The following is a 14,214-nucleotide window of genomic DNA, read 5'->3' as shown; positions in this document are numbered from 1 at the left end:
TTTAAAATAATTCATAAATGACTGTCATAGCGTGAAACTGTCAATGTTATTTGCAGCCATATTGGAACCTCAGACTACCGCGTTTTTAAAGCTGTGAAAATAATTCTACCGGTCTATACAATTGGCCATTTCTAAAAATATATTATGCAATAAATTTATATACCAAAACAAATGGCAACTATAATGCCACTTAAAAAGATATATAAACGACTGCAATATCATGAAAACTACTCAAAATAATTCTACTAAAAAAACTATTCTACTACCTAGACCGATCTATCGAATTGGCCATTTTCTAAAGATACATTAGGCAATAAATTATATACCAAAACAAATGGCAATTTTAATGCTTTAAAATGGTGCATAAACGACTGTCCTAGCACGAAAACTGCCAAAGTTAATTGCAACCATAGCGGAACCTCAGATTACTGCGTTTATTATACATAGAACAGTAATTATACCGATCTGTCCTAGCACGAAAACTGCCAAAGTTATTCACAACCATATCGGAACCTCAAATTACCACCTTTTTAAACCTGGGAAAATAATTCTACCGATCTATCCATTTGGCTATTTTCTAAAACTACATTATGCACTAAATTATATACCAAAACAAATGGCAATTTTAATGCTTTAAATGATATACAAATGATATGCCATATTGAAGTGCAATCATAATGCTTTAAAATGATTCATAAATGACTGTCATAGCGTGAAAACTGCCAAAGTTAATTGCAACCATATAGGAACCTCAGATTACTACGTTTATTAAACATAGAACAATAACTCTACCGATCTATCAAATTGTCCAATTTCTAAAAATACACATTATGCTACAAATGATATACCATATTAAAGTGCAATCATAATGCTTTAAAATGATTTATAAATGACTGTCATATCGTGAAAACTGTCAATGTTATTTGCAGTCATATCGGAACCTTAAATTACCGCATTTTTAAAGCTGTGAAAATAGTTCTACCGATCTATCCAATTGGCCATTTTCTAAAAATATATTTTGCAATAAATTATATACCAAAACAAATGGCAACTATAATGCAATAAAAAGATATATGTATAAACGACTGCAATAACATGAAAACTATAAATGATATTTGCAACCATATCGGAGCCTTTAATTACCGCATTTCCAAACCTGTACCAATAAATATACCGATCTATCCAATTTTTTTAAAAATTCATTATGCCACAAATTATACACCAAAACAAAGTGCAACTGTAATGCTTTAAAATGATGCATAAACGATTGTTCTGGCATGAAAACTGTCAAAGTTATTTGCAACCATATCGGAACCTCAAATTACCGCCTTTTTAAACCTGGGAAAATAATTCTACCGATCTATCCAATTGGCCATTTTCTAAAAATACATTATGCAATAAATTATATACCAAAACAAATGGCAATTTTAATGCTTTAAAATGGTGCATAAACGACTGTCCTAGCACGAAAACTGCCAAAGTTAATTGCAACCATATCGGAACCTCAGATTACTGCGTTTATTAAACATAGAACAATAATTCTACCGATCTATCAAATTGACCAATTTCTAAAAATACACATTATGCTACAAATGATATACCATATTAAAGTGCAATCATAATGCTTTAAAATGATGCCTAAATGACTGTCATAGCGTGAAAACTGTCAATGTTATTTGCAGTCATATCGGAACCTCAAATTACCGCGTTTTTAAAGCTGTGAAAATAATTCTACCGATCTATCCAATTGGCCATTTTCTAAAAATATATTATGCAATAAATTATATACCAAAACAAATGGCAACTATAATGCAATAAAAAGATATATAAACGACTGCAATAACATGAAAACTATAAATGATATTTGCAACCATATCGGAGCCTTAAATTACCGCATTTCTAAACTCATTTTAAAGCATTATGATTGCACTTTAATATGGTATATCATTTGTAGCATAATGTGTGTTTTTACAAATTGGTCAACTTGATAGATCGGTAGAATTATTGTTCTGTATCAAATGCAGTAATCTGAGGTTCCGATATGGCTGCAATTAACTTTGCCAGTTTTCGTGCTAGGACAGTCGTTTATGCACCATTTTAAAGCATTAAAATTGCCATTTGTTTTGGTATATAATTTATTGCATAATGTATTTTTAGAAAATGGCCAGTTGGATAGATCTGTAGAATTATTTTCCCAGGCTTAAAAAGGCGGTAATTTGAAGTTCCGATATGGTTGTGAATAACTTTGACAGTTTTCATGCTATGACAGTCATTTATGCATCATTTTAAAGCATTATGATTGCACTTTAATTTGGTATATCATTTGTGGCATAATGTGTTCGTCTAAAAAATGGTCAATTTGAAGGATCGGTAGAATTGTTGTTCTATGTTTAAAAACGCTGTGATTTGAGGTTCCGATATGGTTGCAAATAACTTTGACAGTTTTCATGCCAGAACAATCGTTTATGCATCATTTTAAAGCATTACAGTTGCACTTTGTTTTGGTGTATAATTTGTGGCATAATGAATTTTTTAAAAAATTGGATAGATCGGTATATTCATTGGTACAGGTTTAGAAATGCGGTAGTTTAAGGCTCCGATATGGTTGCAAATATCATTTATAGTTTTCATGTTATTGCAGTCGTTTGTATATCTTTTTATTGCATTATAGTTGCCATTTGTTTTGGTATATAATTATTTGCAAAATATATTTTTAGAAAATGGCCAATTGGATAGATCGGTAGAACTATTTTCACAGCTTTAAAAATGCGGTCATTTGAGGTTCCGATATGACTGCAAATAACATTGACAGTTTTCACGCTATGATAGTCATTTAAAGCATTATGCATTATGATTGCACTTTAATATGGTATTTCATTTGTAGCATAATGTGTGTGTCGAGGTTCGATCTGGCAACGACTTGATCGACCTCGACTAAGCCGCATCGGCCACTTATTCAGCGGCGGTGTAAGTACGGCCCAAGCCATACTTTCGCGGCTAAGGAGGACGAAGAAGTCAGTCTTCGACTGAAAACTCGAGCGCCAGCGGCCAAATTATTTAAATAAAAAAAACACAAACCAAACAATTTAAACAAAACAAATTACAAACGTTTATGAAAACAAACAATTAAACGAACATTTACACAAACAAAGAAAACATTTAAACAAAAATAATAAAACCCAGTGCAGTGATTCCCACACACACACACACCTATATTTACTTAAAAACAAAAATACAAAAATTGATACAATTAACAAAACATTTAAAACAAATTGTAACGCACTACAAACCTAAAATTAAATAAAACAAACAAATTGAATTTTAACCACAATAAACAACAAACTGAATTACAACAACACAAAAAAAGAGAAGTAAGTATATTTCAGGTTCTTTGAAATAAATTACAAATCGAAATAATAAATCGATTTAATTTGTTACAGATTCCCAATTGTTCCAATTGGAAATTTGTTTAGTGTGTTTTTACAAATTTGTCAACTTGATAAATAGGTAGAATTATTGTTCTATGTATCAAATGTAGTATTCTGAGGTTCCGATATGGCTGCAATTAACTTTGGCAGTTTTCGTGCTAGGACAGTCGTTTATGCACCATATTAAAGCATTAAAATTGCCATTTATTTTGGTATATAATTTATTGCATAATGTATTTTTAGAAAAAGGCCAATTGGATAGATCGGTAGAATTATTTTCCCAGGTTTAAAAAGGCGGTAATTGAGGTTCCGATATGGTTGTGAATATCATTTATAGTTTTCATGTTATTGCAGTCGTTTTTATATATATTTTTATTGCATTATAGTTGCCATTTGTTTTGGTATATAATTTATTGCATAATATATTTTTAGAAAATGGCCAATTGGATAGATCGGTAGAATTATTTTCACAGCTTTAAAAACGCGGTAGTTTGAGGTTCCAATATGGCTGCAAATAACATTGACAGTTTTCACGCTATGACAGTCATTTATGGATCATTTTAAAGCATTATGATAGCACTTTAATATGGTATATCATTTGTAGCATAATGTGTGTTTTTACAAATTGGTCAATTTGATAGATCGGTAGAATTATTGTTCTATGTTTAATAAACGCAGTAATCTGAGGTTCCGGTATGGTTGCAATTAACTTTGGCAGTTTTCGTGCTAGGACAGTCATTTATGCACCATTTTAAAGCATTAAAATTGCCATTTGTTTTGGTATATAATTTATTGCATAATGTATTTTTAGAAAAAGGCCAATTGGATCGGTAGAATTATTTTCCCAGGTTTAAAAAGGCGGTAATTTGAGGTTCCTATATGGTTGTGAATAACTTTGACAGCTTTCATGCTATGACAGTCATTTATGCATCATTTTAAAGCATTATGATTGCACATTAATTTGGTATATCATTTGTGGCATAATGTGTTCGTCTAAAAAATGATCAATTTGAAGGATCGGTAGATTTGTTGTTCTATGTTTAAAAACGCTGTGATTTGAGGTTCCGATATGGCTGCAAATAACTTTGACAGTTTTCATGCCAGGACAATGCATCATTTTAAAGCATTACAGTTGAACTTTGTTTTGGTGAATAATTTGTGGCATAATGAATTTTTAAAAAAATTGGATAGATCGGTATATTTATTGGGACAGGTTTAGAAATACGGTAATTTAAGGCTCCGATATGGTTGTGAATATCATTTATAGTTTTCATGTTATAGCAGTCGTTTATATATCTTTTTATTGCATTATAGTTGCCATTTGTTTTGGTATATAATTTATTGCATAATATATTTTTAGAAAATGGCTAATTGGATAGATCGGTAGAATTATTTTCACAGCTTTAGAAACGCTGTATTTTAAGGTTCCAATATGGCTGCAAGTAACATTGACAGTTTTCACGCTATCACAGTCATTTAGGCATCATTTTAAAGCATTATGATTGCACTTTAATATGGTATATCATTTGTAGCATAATGTGTGTTTTTACAAATTGGTCAATCTGATAGATCGGCAGAATTGTTGTTCTATGTTTAAAAACGCTGTGATTTGAGGTTCCCATATGGTTGCAAATAACTTTGACAATTTTTATGCCAGGACAATCGTTTATGCATCATTTTAAAGCATTACAGTTGCACTTTCTTTTGGTGTATAATTTGTGGCATGAGTTTTTACAAAAATAGGATAGATCGGTATATTTATTGGTACAGGTTTAGAAATGCTTTATATCTTTTTATTGCATTATAGTTGCCATTTGTTTTGGTATATAATTTATTGCATAATATATTTTTAGAAAATGGCCAATTGGATAGATCGGTAGAATTATTTTCACAGCTTGCAAAACGCGGTAGTTTGAGGTTCCGATATGGCTGCAAATAACATTGAGAGTTTTCACGCTATGACAGTCATTTATGAATCATTTTAAAGCATTATGATTGCACTTCAAAATGGTATATCGTTTGTAGCATAATGTGTATTTTTAGAAATTATTCAATTTGAGAGATCGGTATAATTATTGTTCTATGTATAATAAACGCAGTAATCTGAGGTTCCGATATGGTTGCAATTAACTTTGGCAGTTTTCGTGCTAGGACAGTCATTTATGCACCATTTTAAAGCACTAAAATTGCCATTTCTTTTGGTATATAATTTGTTGCATAATGTATTTTTAGAAAATGTCCAATTGGATAGATCGGTAGAATTATTTTCCCAGGTTTAAGAAGGCGGTAGTTTGAGGTTCCGATATGGTTGTGAATAACTTTGACAGTTTTCATGCTATGACAGTCATTTATGCATCATTTTAAAGCATTTTAAAATGATTGCACTTTAATTTGGTATATCATTCGTGGCATAATGTGTTCGTCTAAAAAATGGTCAATTTTAAGGATCGGTAGAATTGTTGTTCTATGTTTAAAAACGCTGTGATTTGAGGTTCCCATATGGTTGCAAATAACATTGACAGTTTTCATGCCAGGACAATCGTTTATGCATCATTTTAAAGAATTACAGTTGCACTTTGTTTTGGTGTACAATTTGTGGCATAATGAGTTTTACAAAAATAGGATAGATCGGTATATTTATTGGTACAGGTTTAGAAATGCGGTAATTTAAGGCTCCGATATGGTTGCAAATATCTTTTATAGTTTTCATGTTATAGCAGTCGTTTATATATCTTTTTATTGCATTATAGTTGCCATTTGTTTTGGTATATAATTTTTTGCATAATATATTTTTAGAAAATGGCTAATTGTATAGATCGGTAGAATTATTTTCACAGCTTTAAAAACGCGGTATTTTAAGGTTCCGATATGGCTGCAAATAACATTGACAGTTTTCACGCTATGACAGTCATTTAGTCATCATTTCAAAGCATTATGATTGCACTTTAATATGGTATATCATTTGTAGCATAATGTGTATTTTTAGAAATTGGTCAATTTGATAGATCGGTAGAATTATTTTTCTATGTTTAATAAACGCAGTAATCTGAGGTTCCCATATGGTTGCAATTAACTTTGGCAGTTTTCGTGCTAGGACAGTCGTTTATACACAATTTTAAAGCATTATGTGGCATAATGTGTTCGTCTAAAAATTGGTCAATTTGAAGGATCGGTAGAATTGTTGTTCTTTGTTTAAAAACGCTGTGATTTGAGGTTCCCATGTGGTTGCAAATAACATTGACAGTTTTCATGCCAGGACAATCGTTTATGCATCATTTGTGACGGTTTAATATTTGTTGAGAATGTGCATACATATTGATTAAGTACTTATTGTTAATTTTTATCCCCATTTTACCATCACTGTTTTTTTTCTTTTCATTTATTGCCTATTTGCATATTGTTTCAATTCCACTTTATTGCATTTGTAATTGAGTTAAGCATATCAATAAATTTAAAATATCCCGTTACATTTTTTTGTTTCTTTTGGGATTATAATTGAGACTTGATTCCCTGAATGGAAGTTGGTAGTCCCAATTTATGAATGGGAAAACGGGAGAGGTAGATTTATAGCGATTCTCTTTAAATTGTTCTTGACTTAATGAAACTAAAAATGATGTTGCAATAATTAATTGAAGATGGATCGTGATAAGTTTAAGTCGATGATTAATAAGCTTTAATTTAATTATAAAATTTAAAATTATAAGTAGTATTACATTGAAGAAAACAAAAAAATAATTAAAATAAAAAGAATATTGAACGAAAGCTTAGTTATAAAAAAAGTGGAAAGATTTATATTGGGAAAAGAATAGATTTGCTAATTTGGATAATTTGGGAGACAAATTGTCGGAGACGATTCGAAACCGCGTGCTGTGGACAACGTGGCTGAATTTTAATATACATATATTGAAACTAATCATTATTTAATTTAAAAACTATCTTAGCAAACTAATAAATCAAATTTATAAAATTAATTTCCAAAATTTCTAAATTTGCATAAATATTTGTTCTTTGTAATTATTATTGTTAAGTTTATATAAATAGTAATTAGTTAATACCCCTAATGATAATTGTTTCTTTTTTTTAATTGTATCACTCTTCTAGTGATCACTGGTTAAACTTCTTTTGTTGTAATTTATATTCTAAATAAGATCATTATTAAACTTCATTACAACTGCGCTTCTCTTAAAATTATATTAAAATTGTATATTAGTATTTTGTATTTATAATTATGAAAATTGGAGAAAAAAAAACACAACAACATCTGATGTTTCATCTACAACAACAGCACAGGCCTGAGCAACGTTTAATGAAACTACAGTGAGTAACAAAACAAATCTAAAATTTAAGAACAATATGCACATTAAATCATGTATTAAAATTAAATATTATATCCTATAAATAGTTTAAAGTTCTTCTTAATTAAAATATATATTTTCTTATATTTCATTTGTTTGTTAATAAACCTTAATATGAATTCTAACTAATTTGTTTAAAGTAAAGAGAACCAAACTAATGTAGTGAAGGTAAGGTATAGGGGTTCTCAGACAAATAATATGGACTTTATTGAGAACAATGGTTGGTGAGGGCAATGATCGAATACATCTGAGATCATATGTAGCGTGCAATTTGGTAATATATTTATCACTAAAGACCGGTAAAATAGAGGTCCGTGGTCCATCCGAAAACTAAAGGTTCTTCTAATTATACTTGTTTGAGTTCGTAATACACGTTCGAATTTGTTTTGGTATGAATGGGACATAATAGTGACAAAGAACCCCACCCCATCCGTTGAGTTATAGCCCAATTAAAAGAACGTGTAGTCACTTTGTTCCTTGAATATTCAAGGAAAGGATATTTAATTTAAGATTAGTTTACGTTTTCTTATATGAGTTATATGCTCTTTCCAAATTCTCTTTCACCTTTTCACGTATAATGTGGAGTTTGTCAGAATGATGAATATCTTCACCATTTCCCAACGAATCTATATTTCTTAATAGCTGATACGATTTACCATGAGTAATCATAGGGTAACCAAATAAAGCGTGAAACGGAGAATAACCGATTGAAGAATGAATAAGGCTACGTAGAGCAACACATATATTACTGAGATGGGAATCCCACTCACGTTGGTCTTGTTTGAGGTAAGAACGTATAGCCGCCAAAATTGACCGATTTAGTCTTTCTGATGAGTTGCACTGGGGACTATATGAAGCGGTATATATATGTTTCACACCATATTTTTCTAAAAGATTTTCAAACAAAACAGACTTAAACTGACTACCGTTGTCTGTAACTACAAACTCAGGTACACCGAAGAGATGAAAAATATCAGATTCTACAAAGTTACAAATTTCGGTAGATGCAAATCTTTTCACAAGTTTTGAATAGGGTATTTTGTAAAGTGATCCAATATAACTAGTATGCCCACATTACCACATTTGGACCGGGGATATGGACCCAAAAAGTCCATATAAATTCTTTGAAACGGTCTTTCCAATTCAATCCTATCACCCATTAATGGTCGTAGAACAGTGTTCGGCGCTTTCGATTGTTTGCATACATCACATTTGGAAATGAAATCTCTTACTTCAAGGTACATTTTCGGCCAATACATATTCCGTCTTATTTTTTCAAGGGTTTTACCTACACCACAATGAGACGAATTTGGCAAAGAGTGTGCTCTATAAATGACCTCACTTGTCAAATCGGGAGGCACCCATAGTTTCCATGACGAAGATTCGTCAAAAGGATTTCCATTTAAAAATTCCGTCCGTGTGTACACACATTTATCAATGACCTTTAGATCTGGAAAAACATTACTATATATAATAGACTCTCTAAGTTTCACGTAGTATGGGCTTTCAAAACAAGGTGATTGTATATCGATATCTGGTTCGACTTCGATAGGAGAAATAGTTTCAAGTGAAAGGCGTGATAATACATCGGGAACGGTTTGAAGACTCCCTTTCCGATGCTCTATGGAGAAATCAAAACCTTGAAGTCGTAGCGACCATCTCGCTAAACGTCCGTTTAGGTCAGTCTGTCTCATGAGCCATTGCAGGCTCGCATGGTCTGTTACGACCTTAAATTTGTGTAAGACCAGACTTTCTCAAAATGTTGGCAACCTCGAGCAGTAAATCCAAGTGTTCCTGAAAATTCTGAGATACTAAAAGTAAATCATCTAAATAGATAAATACTTGATTTCTAAACGTAGCTGATGTCCATGAGACGGCTCATGGTTTAAGGTGCGTTTGTAAGCCCAAATGGCATGACTTTAAATCTATACAAAGGTCTGTTTGGTATGGTAAAGGCAGTCATGTTACGGGAATTTGGAGCCAAACCGATCTGCCAGAAAGCATGTTTGAGATCCAAGGAAGTTATACACTCAGCCTTAGGTAACCGGGAGAGAATGTTGCTAATCTTCGGTTGGGGATATGCATCCCTGACCGTGACTGAATTTAACTTCCTTAAATCCAAACATAACCTTGACTTGCCATTTTTCCTAACAAGCGTAACGGGGCTACTCCAGGGGCAGTTAGGTGGAGCTTCTTCTATAACGTTCATGGCCAGCATATTATCAATTTCGGCGTGTATTAGCTTCTCGATAGCCGGTGACACAGAGAAATACCTCTCTTTAATAGGTTTTGTATCCTTATGTATTTCTATCGAATGTTCTATTAGATGGGTTTTCCCTAAGCCGTCACGTTCATAAGAAGGAAATAGTTTAATAACGTTATCTAACTTTTCACGCATTGAAGGAGTAAGCTCATGGCAATTTTCCGAATTAGAAATAGATAAACTATCAATTTCCAACATATTCAAATTAAATAAGTTAAATTTTCTCACAAAATCGATTCCCAAGTATAAACTCTAATTATATCCTCACGACCTCGAAATTCAACATTAGTGTCAATATAGCCTAATACATGATATTTTACTCCACCTGCAGTCGTTACATTTTCCTTTAGATGTTTATATTGAATATTCTTTTCTAAAAACCCTTTCGCTGCTAACCCTGATATGCATGTGATCGAGGCACCTGAGTCTATGAGGCCTACTAAATTCATTCCAAAAAGTGAAAGTCTTACAAAAAATCGAGTATCGTCTACAATTTGCTCAATTGCATTCAATGAATGTTTCATACACTTTCTGTTAGTAATATTGTCTTTCCAAAATTGTCTTAATCTTTTAGTATCACGCTTCTGTTTTAGCCTATTGTCATTATTCTTCTCTGAATCAAATTTCCCACTAAATATTCGTTCTCTAGCAATTTGATATCGTAACAGTCTCTCATGGTAAGGTAGTAATAGGTTTAATTTATCTTTATTGTCATGGCTGGTATTTGTTGAATTATTCAAATTCTGAGTTGTCAAGTCAGGTGAAGTCTGGGTTGAAATTGAATTAAAACATTTTACTTTTTCGAAAGTTTATATTGTAGCCTACCACAAAGTTTCATAATAGCGGAATAGTATTCTTCAAAACTTTCACCTAACAACTGCTTCCGGTCTCGAATCATCTCCCTTATATCATTATCCGAGAAGTGATCTGCGAAATAGGACTTAATTGCCTTACAAAGAGGTTGCCAAACTATTTTAGGAACTGAGCTTCTATATTCCCAATACCATTCCCTAGCTCTACCGATAAGTAGAATATGAAAATGGTCACATAGTAAATGGAAATCCTCTCAGGATTTACAGGAAAATTAGTGGAATTGCCATCAAACTTCACATTCCAACTGTTTATAAGATTCACTACTTTACTGCTGTTTGTCAATGTGACAGAAGAAACAGAACTTTGATTTCTATTATGACTGTGTCCATCATTATCAGCGGTATTGGAATTAGGAAAATCATAAAGTCGTTCATTGTTCCGTGGATTGGGATTTTCAGGATTTTCAGAGGTACGATTAGTTATTGGAGGAAATAATTCTCTTGGAAATTGTGGTTCAGAATTTATGTTCATCTCAAGTCTTTCTAATTTCTGAGATAAACTTTCAATAATTTTATATAAGTTTGTCAATTCATTTTGATTTAAGTTTTCTACAACTGTACGATTTTCTTAAACTTGTTCTTGACTAGAGACATCTGCATTTTCGTTAACATGAGCAGTTCTATTTGAGGATCGAGTACTTCGAGTAATTCTTTTAGGTATAGCACCTTGAGGAGTAGAAGAACCTGAAGGTAATGTAAATTTAATAAGCGAAGAATTGTTAACCGAATTTTTACATGTGGGACAAAATGGTGTACTTTCAATATATTTGGTCATACAATTCTGATGAAAAGTATAATGGCATTTAGTGGAAACTAATGGTTCAGAAGTATTCATAGGATTTGAACATATCATACACTTAACTTGTTCCATTTTCAGTAATAATAGTTTTCATATAAGTTTAAAGTAGTAAAAGAGAAGCCAAACGTAAGTAGTGATACAATTTAAAGGTGCAATTTGAGTAAAATTTTTAAAGTTCTTAAATGGAAAATATCATTATTATTCTTTCGTTTTAAATTTCGAATACTGGATTACTAATCTGTCAAAGAAGGGACAACGAAAAGTAATAATTCCAAGTTTATATATATAAAGGATATTTAATTTAAGATTAGTTTACTGGAGATGCAAGTTCTATTCCGATAAATATGCATATTAGACTTGGCCGCAAATGATTCTTATTTTTAAAGTCCATTTCAAACATCACACTAGTTTTGTACAGGATTAATAGCTACTTGGTTAATATTACGAATTTTCTTTTGTTTAGAATTGCAGATCACTTGGAATTATTACTTTTCGTTGTCCCTTCTTTGACAGATTAGTAATCCAGTAATCGAAATTTAAAACGAAAGAAGAATAATGATATTTTCCATTTAAGAACTTTAAAAATTTTACTAAAATTGCACCTTTAAATTGTATCACTACTTATGTTTGGCTTCTCTTTTACTACTTTAAACTTATATGAAAACTATTATTACTGAAAATGGAACAAGTTAAGTGTATGATATGTTCAAATCCTATGAATACTTCTGAACCATTAGTTTCCACTAAATGCCATTATACTTTTCATCAGAATTGTATGACCAAATATATTGAAAGTACACCATTTTGTCCCACATGTAAAAATTCGGTTAACAATTCTTCGCTTATTAAATTTACATTACCTTCAGGTTCTTCTACTCCTCAAGGTGCTATACCTAAAAGAATTACTCGAAGTACTCGATCCTCAAATAGAACTGCTCATGTTAATGAAAATGCAGATGTTTCTAGTCAAGAACAAGTTTCAGAAAATCGTACAGTTGTAGAAAACTTAAATCAAAATGAATAGTCAGAATAGAAATCAAAGTTCTGTTCCTTCTGTCACATTGACAAACAGCAGTAAAGTAGTGAATCTTATAAACAGTTGGAATGTGAAGTTTGATGGCAATTCCACTAATTTTCCTGTAAATCCTGAAGGGATTTCCATTTACTATGTGACTATTTTCATATTCTACTTGTCGGTAGAGCTAGGGAATGGTATTGGGAATATAGAAGCTCAGTTCCTAAAATAGTTTGGCAACCTCTTTGTAAGGCAATTAAGTCCTATTTCGCAGATCACTTCTCGGATAATGATATAAGGGAGATGATTCGAGACCGGAAGCAGTTGTTAGGTGAAAGTTTTGAAGAATACTATTCCGCTATTATGAAACTTTGTGGTAGGCTACAATATAAACTTTCTGAAATAGAACTAGTTGAAATGCTTAGACGAAATCTACGACCACAACTTCGTAAGGAATTGTTTTATACCAACATAAATAATGTTTCACATCTAAGATTTTTGATGCTTAGGCGAGAACAGTTAAGTAAGGAAATGGAAAAGAGAAATGAATTTAATACCTTAAGACCTACAAACCGAAAGGTAAACAAGTAGGAAAGTATAGTCGGGCATGGCCGACCATATAATACCCTACACCATGAGTATATTTTTAAAATTTTTATTTTTTATAAAGAAACTTTTATGTTGAATATTTTTCCAAAATATTTAAGCAATTTATTGATAAAAAAAACTAAAATTTCTAAATGAGGCTTTATATAGGTCAGATTGGGCCGATCCTCGGTAAATTTGGGAAAAGGATATATTTTTAAATAACAGTTAGTTTTGTTGAATTTCATTACGATACATATGGTTACAAGTCAATTTTAGACGTTTAAGACATTTTTTGAAGGGGGGTTTGTATGGGGGCTAGGGTCAAATAAGGGCCGATCCTTACGAAAATCTGCAGTATCATAAATACTTATGTAAAACTTATTTATGCAAATTTTTAGAGAGATAATAGAATATTTGACGTAATTATGGCATAAAAAGTTCAAATCGGGAGGTACGGTTGTATGGGGGCTAGGTGAAATAAAGGACCGATTTCAACCATTTTCAATAGGCTTCGTCCCTGTGCCAAAAAACATGCTTGGTCCAAATTTCATCAAATTATCTTGAAAATTGCGGCCTGTACCTTGCGCACAAGGTTTACATGGACAGCCAGCCGCACAGACGGACGGACGGAGATGTCTTAATCGACTCAGAAAATGATTCTGAGTCGATCGGTATACTTTAAGGTGGGTATTGGACCAATATTTTTGTATGTTACAAACATCAGCACAAACGTAAAATACCCTCCCCACTATAGTGGTGTAGGGTATAATGAAATTGAGTTTAATGAAGTAGAAGAAGAATTTAAACAGGATGTGTCCGAAATAGATAAAGTATCAGAGGTAGTTTGTTGGAATTGTAGGCAGAAAGGACATAGATTTACCGATTGTCTTGAGG

The sequence above is a fragment of the Lucilia cuprina genome, chromosome 6 (assembly GCF_022045245.1).
Source record: "Lucilia cuprina isolate Lc7/37 chromosome 6, ASM2204524v1, whole genome shotgun sequence".
NCBI classification, from domain to species: Eukaryota; Metazoa; Arthropoda; class Insecta; order Diptera; family Calliphoridae; genus Lucilia; species Lucilia cuprina.
This window is presented reverse-complemented; position numbering follows the sequence as displayed.